This window comes from Mauremys reevesii, linkage group 3, assembly GCF_016161935.1.
Source record: "Mauremys reevesii isolate NIE-2019 linkage group 3, ASM1616193v1, whole genome shotgun sequence".
In the NCBI taxonomy this organism is placed as follows: Eukaryota; Metazoa; Chordata; order Testudines; family Geoemydidae; genus Mauremys; species Mauremys reevesii.
This window is the reverse complement of record NC_052625.1, coordinates 177401760-177413902: the sequence shown is the minus strand read 5'-3', so window position 1 is coordinate 177413902 and position 12143 is coordinate 177401760. Positions and strand designations below refer to the sequence as shown.

At 43.8% G+C, this 12143-nt stretch overlaps 1 long non-coding RNA gene across 3 annotated transcripts in view; it reads left to right on the top strand.

The window, feature by feature from the left end:
• LOC120401957 overlaps positions 1-12143 on the top strand; it is a 76683-nt gene that overhangs the window by 53921 nt on the left and 10619 nt on the right. Inside the window, exon 5 of one of the 3 annotated variants that reach the window (XR_005596870.1) lies at positions 11180-11323. The exons of the other annotated variants lie outside the window; for them this stretch is intronic. This is a non-coding gene — a long non-coding RNA (uncharacterized LOC120401957). Of the gene's footprint in view, positions 1-11179; positions 11324-12143 lie in introns of those variants that run through there. 3 annotated transcript variants of the gene reach the window in all.

Below are 12143 nucleotides of genomic sequence, written 5' to 3'. Positions count from 1 at the left end.
CCCAAATAGGAAAGCTGACTATTATCTAAAAGTTATATATGCACTATCCTTTCCCCTTTATATGTTACTTTTAATAGGAAAGTTCCTGCAGGTGTGAGTTCTGATTTGCAAATGACATCTGAAGATAGCATCCATAGAAAAATATTCCACCTGTACTAGCTAGTGTTTGTACAGTTACTTTCTTTTTCCATTGTTTACACTTCACTATTATTTTACCTGCTCAGTGGAGAGACCAGCTGGCATGATTTCAATCTAATATAAGCTCTTCTTTTCTCCCCTCAGGATACATCAGTTGTGAGCCTACCTAGCTGAGAAAGGCAGTGTTGTCCGGTGGTTTGAATCCTAGGCTGGGAGGCAGGATCTGAGTTGTTCTTGTCCCAGTTCTATCACTGACTTGCTGTGTTCCCTTTTCTGTCTATCTAGGCATTGATAGCACAGTGGTACCCCACGCCCAGACCCTCAAAGGTATTTAGGTGCCTAATGCCACCCGAAAACAGTGGGAGTCAGGTGTCTAAATACGTCTGAAAATCTGGGCCTCAGTGCTTTGGGCAAACCACTAAGAGCTACATTTTCAAAAGTGTCCACAAAGTGTCCAAAAACTGAGACACCCAAAATTAGTGGACTCTTGAAAATTTGTTCCTTAACCTCACTGTGTCTCATATTCTGTGCCTGTAAAATGGGTGTAATAGTACATACTTACCTACTTCACTAGGGTATTGTGAAGATTGATGAATCTTTGTATAGTATTTTGAAAATCTAAATTGCTAAGTAATATTAGCTCAGTCAGAAGTTGATTTTCTGTTACACAGAATCTTCATCTTTTCCATATTTTGCCCCTGCTGGATCATCAGACTCCAAAAACTGAAGTAATCTTGTATTCAGCATACTCATGGTTAAATACAGTAAGAGGGGCTGATATGTACCCCATTTAAGGTCCAGAATGGATGAGGGAGAGAGGGGTCATTTTTGGGGGCATTTTTGTGAGACAGTAGATTGCTATTTGGAAATGCAAAACTAACCTATAATCTCAGCTTTGGGTTCCAGATCAGGGTGGGTTAGTTCTCACGTCCTGTTGTTCCAGTGGAAACAGTGCTCCAGTCTGATAGACACTTTGATCTCATTATCTGGCCAATAAAATCAATGGATGGGATGAGTGAAAATTGCAGAGATGACTCTGAATCTGCAGAAATATCTGGGTAAATAAAAGAATATGGACAAATCACGGCCCCTTCACTCAGATGAGTTGCTCTTACTCACGAGTATTAACATGGACATCAATGGGAATGTTCAAGTAAGTAAAAATTACTAGACCAGCAGTGCCAGTCCTAGGAATTTTGCTGTGCTAGGCAAACTGCAGTACATGTGTTCCCCTACCACTGATCCACCACTTCCTTTTTCTTCACCATTAATAATCTGCTCCCCTCCCTTTCTTGAACTCTTGGTTTGGCTTTTGGTTCATTTGTCTTGTCTTTATTTAAGGAACTATATTGCCAGACATGCTCAGGCCTTCATTATGAACAGTGCAGATTTGTACTCCCCAAAGGGAAGGTCCAAGTGGCACCTCTCCCAGGTCTCCATTGCACATGGGGAAATGCACACTCTGCAACCTCCTATACCATGCTGTGCTAGCCAATGTGTAGGGGAAACAGCGTCATGGATTGGCTTCCTTCCCACCACTTACCATTCCTTTAGGGGTGGCTTGTGCCTATCGAAGCAATCCAGGGCTCTTCTGAGTACAACTGCACCTGGTTCTGGTGAATGGGTGCATTAATAGCAAGACTCTGTGTGCCCTCATTTCCCAGCTGCTCAAGGGACATTCACACCTTAGACTTAGACTGTAAAATCTTTGTAGCAGGGAATGTGTCTATTTATAAAGTGCCTTCTACAAATATGCACAATATGAGCGTTCTGTAATAATATAATTTCAGAAAGTGGGATGGGAAGAGATTACACTGCTTTACAGGCAAAATGCTTCTGAAATAAATGTAGTCAAACTTTACTAATTCTGGGTCACTGAGAACGAAAATGATGCTTAAAATTGTTGATTGGCTCTAGTTTTCAAGGTATGCTATTGGGTCAGTATATACGACCCTTGACTTGGGAATAGCGGAGGATAAGTGAGTTATAAAGGGAAGGGATCTCAATTTAAACCAGAAATGACTAAAATACATCTTTGACTGGATCTATGAATAAATCTATGACTGGGTTTGGACAGTACTTGCTTTTTAGGCAAAACAATGAATGATGCAATCTGAAGCTGGTATTGTGTCATACATGATATGAATTGCATCCTGTTATTCCTAGAAGTCATGGATGATGCAATCATAACGAAGCTTACATCACTCTGCTGAACAAATTGCCCTATATCAGCTCTAGAAATCATACAGTGTCATGCTCTCTTATTTGTCAGTGTTTGATTTTGCAAAGGGACACATTTCTGTTTAGCCAAAGTGAGCAGAGATGCCTCGTACTTGTGTGAACAGTGCAGATAACTTCTGCTATGTTTGTGGTGAAGTGACTTTTGCATCACAAAAGCGCAGTATAACCACTATGGTTAAGAAAGCCTATCACCTTTATTTTGGCTGCAAAATTGGAGATCAGGACAAGAGGTGGGCCCCACACATATGCTGCAACACTTGTGCAACAAATCTTCGCCAGTGGTTGAACAGGAAAAGGAAATCTATGCCTGTTGCAGTGCCAATGATTTGGAGAGAGCCAACAGATCATACCAGCAATTGTTACTTCTGCATGGTGCCTCCAGTTGGGAAAGGTGTGTCAAAGAAGAAAAAGTGGACTGTGCATTATCCAAACATTCCATCAGCTATACGCCCAGTACCCCATGGAGAAGGACTGCCGGTTCCTGATGCACCAGAATCATTCTCACTTGAGTCAGACGAGGAAGAGGATGAAACTTCTGGTCCTGAACCATCAATGTCACAGGACCCACATTTTCTCCCATCCTCCTCCTCTGAACCACACCTCATAACACAAGGTGAACTGAATGACCTTGTCAGGGATTTGGAACTACCCAAGAGTAAGGCAGAGCTGTTGGGCTCCAGACTACAGCAGTGGAATCTCCTGGCAGGTGATGTTAGGGTTTCTATGTTCCGTGACCGTCAAAAGGATCTTGTCCCATTCTTCTTCATGGAAGGTGATCTTGTAGCCTGCAACAACATCGATGGTGTGATGGCAGCCCTCAACATCGTTCACGATCCAGATGAGTGGAGACTGTTGATTGATTCATCGAAGACGAGTCTTAAAGCTGTTTTACTGCATAATGGCAATGTTTTGCCATCAGTTCCAGTTGGTCATGCAGTCCATATGAAGGAAACCTATGACAACATGAAACAACTTTTGAGGTGCATAAACTATGACCAACATCAGTGGCAGCTTTGTGGCGATTTGAAGGTTGTTGCTCTCTTGCTTGGTCTGCAGACTGGATACACAAAGTACTGCTGTTTTCTCTGCGAATGGGATAGTCGTGCAAGAGATTCCCACTACATCAAGAAAGATTGGCCACTCCGACAGTCATTCGAGCCTGGGAGGAAAAGTGTTCAGCATCCACCACTTGTTGAATCAAGGAAGATTTTGTTACCACCCTTACACATCAAGCTGGGTCTGATGAAGAACTTTGTCAAGGCCATTGACAAAACACAAGCAGCTTTCAAGTACCTCCGTGGAAAATTTCCAAGGTTAAGCGAAGCTAAGATAAAGGAAGGTGTCTTTGTTGGTCCTCAGATTCGTGAACTTCTTCGAGATGATGCATTTGACCATGCACTGCGTGGCAAGGAAAAGACAGCATGGAAAGCCTTCCAGTTAGTGGCAATAAATTTTCTCGGAAACAACAAGGCAGACAACTACAGGTTGTTGGTGGAAAACCTCCTCAAGGTATACAAAAGCCTTGGTTGCAACATGTCACTAAAGATACATTTTTTTGCACTCTCATCTAAATTTTTTTTCCACCGAACTGCGGAGCAGTGAGCGGCGAGCGATTTCACCAGGACATTGCAACAATGGAGAAACACTATCAGGGCAAATGGAGCCCATCAATGCTTGCAGACTATTGCTGGACAGTGACAAGAGATGCTCCATTTAATGAATACAAGAGACAAGCCAAGAAGCACCGAGTGGACACTGAATAGGACTAAACTATGTACATAATAGTTTTTTGCCTTTTGTTTCATAATACATTTTAGTTAGATAACCCTTTTGCTGATTTTTAAAGTGTTACATAAACAGGACAGGTGAAATAATATCATGTAAAGCAACCATAAACACATGAAAAGACCTAGGTTTACAATTTATGATTAAAACTCTACTATCTACACAATATACATAGACATAAAATGTAAAAACTTACATAACTTAGAAACAGTAGCCAATCAGTTGTTTTAATTGTCATATTTGAATTCAGCACATCAAAATACATAATAAATAGCACATTTTATCTCTGAAGCAGACGACTTCTCAAAAATTGTAGACCAGTGTTATTAACCTTATATGAATTACTCTGGAAACACTAATTTCTTCTGCTTTGCAAACCTAGGGAGTGTCATGTAGAATGTTTCTAGGTTTCTGGTAACTACACATACAAGTGTATTTGACAAAATGGGAAGATGATCTGAAATTAGAGTCCAACTCAGTAATGAGAATATAATTTGTCAACAAGTTAAACTAATAACAATGAATTTAAGACATAAAATGACTTTATCAATTTTTCTGCACAGATCTTATTTACAAAAGAAAGAAAACAACTCAGAATATTACAGTAAATATAAAATGATGGAAATGTTTGACATATTGCATAAAGAAGTAGAAAGACAGTAATTTTGTAGTAAGGGCCAGACTCTGTCATCAGTTTTTAAGGATTCAGGAGGGGAGGGATAGCTCAGTGGTTTGAGCATTGGCCTGCTAAACCCAGGGTTGTGAGTTCAATCCTTGAGGAGGCCACTTAGGGATCTGGGGCAAAAATTGGTCCTGCTAGTGAAGGCAGGGGGCTGGACTCAATGACCTTTCAAGGTCCCTTCCAGTTCTAGGAGATTGGTATATCTCCAATCATTACCCATTCACATGAAATACTGAGAGTCAGTTATTTACCCCAAGTCCATTTTTAAAGAAAGGCATTCCTGTTCAGCACATCACATTAAGCACATGCTTAAAACTATGCACACACTTAAATATTTTCCTGAATTGAGGCTTAAGTTCCTGGTCCTGCTCCTGCTCCCATTGAAGTCAATGAGAAGTTTCCCATGGGCTTCCGTGGATGCAAAACAGTATATAAAATAATTTGTTGGAGGTGGCCTTAGTCAGTTTCCAGGCAACATTTGTAGTGTGACAACATCTGAGGCAAACTGCCTTTTGCTTCGCAATTGAAAGAAGTGTTCTATTTGTCCAAGAAAGAAGGACACCTCTGGAAAGGATTCCTTACAGGACAAGAGAGAGGCTTGAGTCTTTTTGACAGGATCTGATTTGAACTCTTTAGAGCTTTGGTGGAAATTCTAACTACCAGATAAAATGCACAGACTATTTCCCTGCTATCTGTAACAGATCAATGTTAATCTGTCAGCAATCTATATTTGATACAGAATAGAATAAAACTGAAATAAAATTGTTGTTGGTGTTTCATGTTCTGCGTTGATTCTCAGGGTTTTCTCTGTGTTGATTTTCAGCCCTACTAATTGTGTATAGGCCTGGAGAGCATTTGTTTTTGTTTGCATGTCTCCATAGTATAGGATAGCAAGGTGATGTCATCTGCAAAGTCAAGATCCTCTAATGTCTGTGTGAAAGATCATTGCATACCCCTGGGTTGTTCTGTGATCTTTCTCATTACCCACTCCTCTATCAGTAGAAAAGATCAAAACATCCTTTTCTGATGCCAGTTGTAACTTTGAATGGCTTAGTCAGTTCACTGTTATGTATTACTCGGCATGTCACATTTTCATAGGATCTCTGAACGATGTTCACAAATTTCGGAGGGATTTTATAGTGATGTAGCAACCTACATAAAATCTCGGTCCATGCTATTGAAGGCTTTTAGGAAGCTTTCTGGGCCTAACATATCAGAGGTCTGATATTTCCTGTATCTTGGAAGCATTGTAAGCACAACAGGTGGCGCAGATGAAGACATTAAAGCCAGAATAGTGAAAGCCAGGCTTGCCTTTGTAATGCTAAAGCTGATCGCGAGATACAGAAATCTTGCCTCCCAAACTAAATTTGAATATTTAACACCATTGTAAAATCACTTTTACTATAGGGCACTGTAGCAAGGCGGTGGGATGCCCCACTGAGGTACGAGCCTCCCCTAGCACCAACGTGGGCGGAGCCAGTGGGTCCTGCACCTGCCCCCCAGAGGTCACGGAGTAGGACAGGAGGTAGAAAAGCCCCGCTGCAAAGCTCAGTTAAAAGCCAGCCACCGGAGAGGCCAGATGCCTGTGGCCTAGCTCCGGGCTGGGGAACGCTGACAGGCCACGGCCAACCCAAGGGCTGGCCCTGCCAGCCGCACCTACCCCTGGCCCGCTACCCCAAGGAGGAGGAGCCGTGCCTACCCCTGGCCCGCTACCCCAAGGAGGAGGAGCCGCGCCTACCCCTCGCCCGCTACCCCGAGGAGCAGCCGAGCCTACCCTTTGCCAGCTACCCTGAGGAACCAATGGTCCTGGAAACCGCTGAGGACTCAGCCAAACCCAGGTACCTTACAAGGGGGAGTCTGGAAGTAGCCCGGGGGCAGCCGACCCTGGCCTGGCTGCAGCTCAGCCAGAACCCATGTCAGTGTGTTGCAGTCAGGATCCCCACTGATGCAGCAGCGAGTCTTCTGCTGCTGCTAGGGCCCCGGGCTGGGACGCAGTGGAGTGGGTGGGCCTGCGTTCCCCCTGTCACCCCACTCATGGGTGGCAGTCTCCCCCTCGCACCAGATACTCAGAAGCCGGAGCTCCTGACTGTGTGTTTGCTGTCCCGCCCTGACCTAGGGCCTGGGCTTGTATTGAACTATTGGCTCAACCCCTGCTTAAGGGCCCGAGCCCCCGACTGTTCGTTTACTGGCCCACCCTGACCCAGGGCTTGGGCCCAGAGCGATCTAGTGCGAGGCGGTGGGATACCCCACAGCCCCACGGAGGGATGAGCCTTGGCTGAGCCCTTCTACAGGCACTAAACTTGGAGACTTATTCCTTTCTATCTAAACTCCAAGTTTTCATAAACAGCTGCCTTAGACAAATTCTCAATGTCAGATGGCCAGAAAAAAATTACAAATGAAGAACTCTGGAGGAGGACAAAAGAGAAACAGAAAAGATAGGAAATTACAAAATGAAAATGGAGATGGCTGGGATGTACATGAAGGAAAGACCTGAATAACATAAGACAGGTGTTGGACTAGAACCCCCAGAGCAAGAGGTGATGAGGTAGACCAGGGATAACATGGAAAGGCACAGTAGAAAGAAAACAGAAAACTATCAAAATGACCTGGGGAGAAGCGAAGACTACAGTAGAAGACCAGCAAAGATGGAAGGCAGTGATGAAAGCCCTGTGTTCCACATAGACTACAAAGGCATAAAAGAAGAGAGAATAGAATTAAGAGGAATTAGAATGTGAGGCAAAGTTGGCCTCAATTTGACATCTCCAGGTAGGACAACTAATCGGCAACTGCTTGGTCATGAGGCTAGAAAAAAAGAACAGAAGGTGGGATTGGGAAAAAACAGAAATCAAAGCTCTTTGTCCAAGGCAGCATATGCAGTCGTGAATGGATATGGAAACAGAGAGAAGGCATTCTCTAGGAATATCTGCATTGTAACTCACCCAAATGGTGCCTACCTGGATTCCCTTTTAAAGTGTGCAAACCTAAATCAATTATCTCAATGTATTTTGTTTTTCTCTATTCTGGGTAAATCTTATTTTACTATAAACCAGGGGTTTTAGACTGTTTGGGAATTTCATGTAGGCTGTCGCAGAGAGCTGGAACAACCTTTGACCTCTGAGAAGGGGTAGTGAACGAAGGGTGTCAAGAACTTATTCAGCTTTGATTCTCAGCGTGTTCTTCAGGGTGTGTCGTTTTGAAGGCTATGGTCCAACAAATGCATGGGAAATGTTTAATCACCACAGATGAGAATCAGGTTTAAGGGGCATAAGGTGAAAATATTAAGAGCACATGGTGCTTGATCATGGTGTTAAGTCACGGGCATGTGCTGGGGATGGTGTGGCTCTGCATTTTGCTTCTCAGCATGCAGGGAAAATGTGCAGACTTCTTCCTTATCTGGGGCTGTCCGGCTGAACAGAACAGTAAGGGAGGGAAGCGATGGGAGTGGAGCAGGGCCTTCCCTCATCCCCATCCTCCTTGAGGTGATTCTCCCTCTGAGGTGCAGAGAGGGAACAGTCTGTTTTTCTTCAGAAGCAGAGACTCTGATTGCACCTGGCCCCTGTAGGGGAGAACAAGATGGAGAAGGCTCCCTGCCCCTGCCCCACATACTCCTGTTCAGAGGCCAGAGATGGTCGCGGTCTTGTTTTGAGGACAGATGCACTGGGTATAAACTGTGTTAGACCCTCACTGTGATTTAGCCACTTACCTATCACAGTGCTGAATGTAACTCTGGCGTAGATCATGCAATTTCATACCTATGTTCCTTTATTTTGTCTTGTTTTTAAATGAGTTTTAAGTCTGCGTGTGAGTATTCCAAAAGTATTAATATAAATAATGTTAAAAGATGGTTCTGGCCTTCTTATTTAGACTTCGTTCTTGGCAGATGTCTTACAAGTTCAGCTAGAGCTGCCCAAGCTTGCCAAAGCTGGCTGCGTGAGCGGTTCATTCCTCCTTCTCCTTCTCCCCCCACTTCCAAAAAAGCTTGTCACGCTTCAGATAAACTTCACAAATGTTTCCAAAAATAATTGGAAAGTCTAAGAATGGTCTAGAGGAGAGAGAAGAGCAACTTAGGAGGATATTGGAGTTGGGAAGTGAGGAGAAAGATTTGACACATTGTGAAAAGATAGGGACACTCAGAAAGTAGTGTCGAGGAGAAGACTGTAGAGAATCTATTAAACATGGTCACGTTAGTGTAACCCACCCGTCCCACTCTGTGCCTGATCCCCAAAGAATATGAGTTGTTACAGCCTCCAGCTATGGAGTCTTGGGCCCTTTAGCTCAAACAGTAGCCGCTTATGCTTTTAGCTCTGGAGTCGCTGGTTCAGTCAGTTCTGGGTATGTCATCCAAGAAGGGGGTCATCACATGAGACAGTCGGGGAAGATAACCTCACCAGTGAAACAGTTACTTGTTGCTGGTGGTGCAGGAGGTTTTTCATGATTGGGGGAAGTAAAAGCACAGCATTGACATACCATGAATGGGTGTCTATGACATTTGGTCCGATGGTACATTTGGCAAGATGTATGCTGATGCTGTTGACCTATGTACATATCAAACAAACAGAAAAGGGGCATTTAACGTAGCCAAGATTTCATACCGCAGATGGAAGGAAGGAAGGAGACAGCTTAGTGGGGGGCACTGGAACATGTTATTACTCCATATAGAAAGAGCTAGATGAGATAACCTCAATACTTGTGGTCCTGGAGGTCAAATGTGGCTACTGAGGCTCTACCGTATGGCTCCTGGAGGTTCCATTGTGTTAGAAAACGTCTTTGATTATGAATTGAAAATGTGTCCTTGAATCATGGCCTGCAGTTTCTAAACTGTGGAGTTTGGCTGGGCCACTTCACTGTGCAGAGGAGGTAGGAGCACTCTCTTCTCAACTATCGCCCCTGTAGCCTCAGGGGCAGCTCTCGTGCCAGCCAAGAGCTCGCTGAGAAGAGGTTGTCCCTTCCTTGCTGTAGTGGCTCAGTAGCTCCCCTGCAGGGCAACTGCTGCATGGCAGGGTAGGCAGAGAGTGTTGTTCTGGCTGCTGTATTGCCTACTTCCCTGCCTAGCTGTGGGAGGCGTAGAAGAGTAAGATTGGAGTTTGACAGGCTGTGCCTGACCACCTAACAAAGGACAGCTCCCCCCCACAGCCATGCAGGGCAGCCCAAGATGGGGTGAAAAAAGGAGAACCAACAACCAGTTATGGCTCCCTGGTTCTCTTCCTCAGTCCTTCTACAGGGTTACAGCAGCTCCTGGGCTGCTCCTAGCTTGCATCAGATGGCAACAATCTGGTTCTCTAGAGACTGTACACCAGCTGAGAATAACCAGAGTGAAGTATGCTCCAAACGCTCCCCTCAACCACCAGTGCAGGGAGGGATAGGAAGGAAAGCATGGCATAGAAATTGGCTATGCTGGCTGTACACCCACTGGGGATTCCCCTACCTCTGGGAGTCCCCCGAGGAGACGCGTGGGTGACTGTTTTGCTCCCTTTGCAGTGCCTGAAAGCAAAATGGACAGAGAATGCATCCCTAAGTACTGATTGTGGCCTCTTGACTTGTAGGAAATGGTATACATGGTACCCAGGCTGGAGAGGTTATACATGGAGATATACTGATCTCATAGAGCTGGAAGGGACCTTGAAAGGTCACCAAGTACAGCCCCCTGCCTTCACTAGCAGGACCAAGTACTGATTTTGCCCCAGACCTTAAAGTGGCCCCCTCAAGGATTGAACTTACAACCCTGGGTTTAGCAGGCCAATGCTCAAACCACTGTGATATCAGCATTGCTATATACAGCTCTTTTAGAGAACACTTTGGTGTTCTTCACTGTGTGAACCATATTTGGGGCTCTTTCCAATGGAGAGAACAAAAACTTTTCTTCACAAATTTTCCTTTTGACCTAGAATTCATTATTTCTCTTTTAACATAGCTGTGTTCATTTTCTCCAGAAACTGAGCTTTAATTTGAGTGCTGCAGATGGAGCATACTCATTCTCCAAGTTCATTTCAGAACATTAAATGCCCAATAATGATGTAAAAATATTTCTTGTTGAATGACTTCACAAGTAGACTTCAGATATACTTTTGGGTCGGGAGCAGGTTAGAGAAATAGTGGGAACATTTTTCCAGGGTAGGTCACAATTCCCTTTCTGTTTTACTACAGCAAAAGTTTTGTTGAATAGTCCTATAAATAAGATTGGACAGGATAACTTCAAAACTTACAGAGAGAGATAATTAATCAGTATCCTAGGTAACAGAAGGACTAGGAACAACTGTACCAAGTACCTGAATTATCAGCACAGCGTTCCATGTCTATGTGAGCCATGGGTGATGTATTGTTTTTACTCTGCAGAGAATATGGACGCTGCGCCAGAACCTGTCAAGGTTTAGAGAAGTGGAGGAAACACCTGCTAGACCATCAACCTTCTAGCTAACAGTGGCACTGCTAGTGACAGAATCAGTCCCTTCCGGAGATGATTCAGACTTCAAAAACTCTTGGTAGTGATGACACACATGCTGGTACTGTAGTTACTGAAAGCAGAACTAATGAGCAATGCCGCTCATTTAGCGTATGGTTTGACAACAGATGCACATGTTGGTAATTAAGTATTTGGCTGAATTTCATTATTTTATTTTGGGATTTCTAAAATACACACCCATCACAATCTCTAGGCACATTTACACAGTTTAAAATCTTCCCCGAGTCACTAATGTAACATAGGTAGAAAAATCAACTTAAATTAAAATAAACCTCTTCCAGCTCAGGAGAGAGGCTCAACAGGCTGAGAACATGGAGTGGGCTTGCAATTTGTCCTGAAAGTCAGCAAACTCAGGCTCTAATCCTGCAGATTTATGAGAATAGTCCCATTGACTTCAATGGGATTCCTCACATGTGTGAAATTAAAACACATGCATAAATCTATGGGATCAGGGCTTTAGGTGGTAACAGGCCAACAGGGAATATGGTTTACCAAAGGACACTGCACTGAGAATGCTCTGCCTCCAGCCCCACCCCAGAGTTCAAAACTGAGGATTGCTAGCAACACACCATATGCCCTGAACTGCAAGGAAGGTGCATAAGAAGAAAGGTGGCCGCAAATGTAGCCAGACCCAAACCATATAGGGCTTTCTAGATTTAAAAAAAAAGTATACAAGGGTGTCATGATACTCTCAGTCCAATAAACTGATGGAGCTAAATAGCTGTAGTAGTAGCTATCTGTTTTAATTGTAGACATTTAGATACAGTTTCTAGTTCCTATTTGTATCATATGTACAATGATGTGGGATGCTGCAAGAAAATGTAGCTTTCCTGTCCC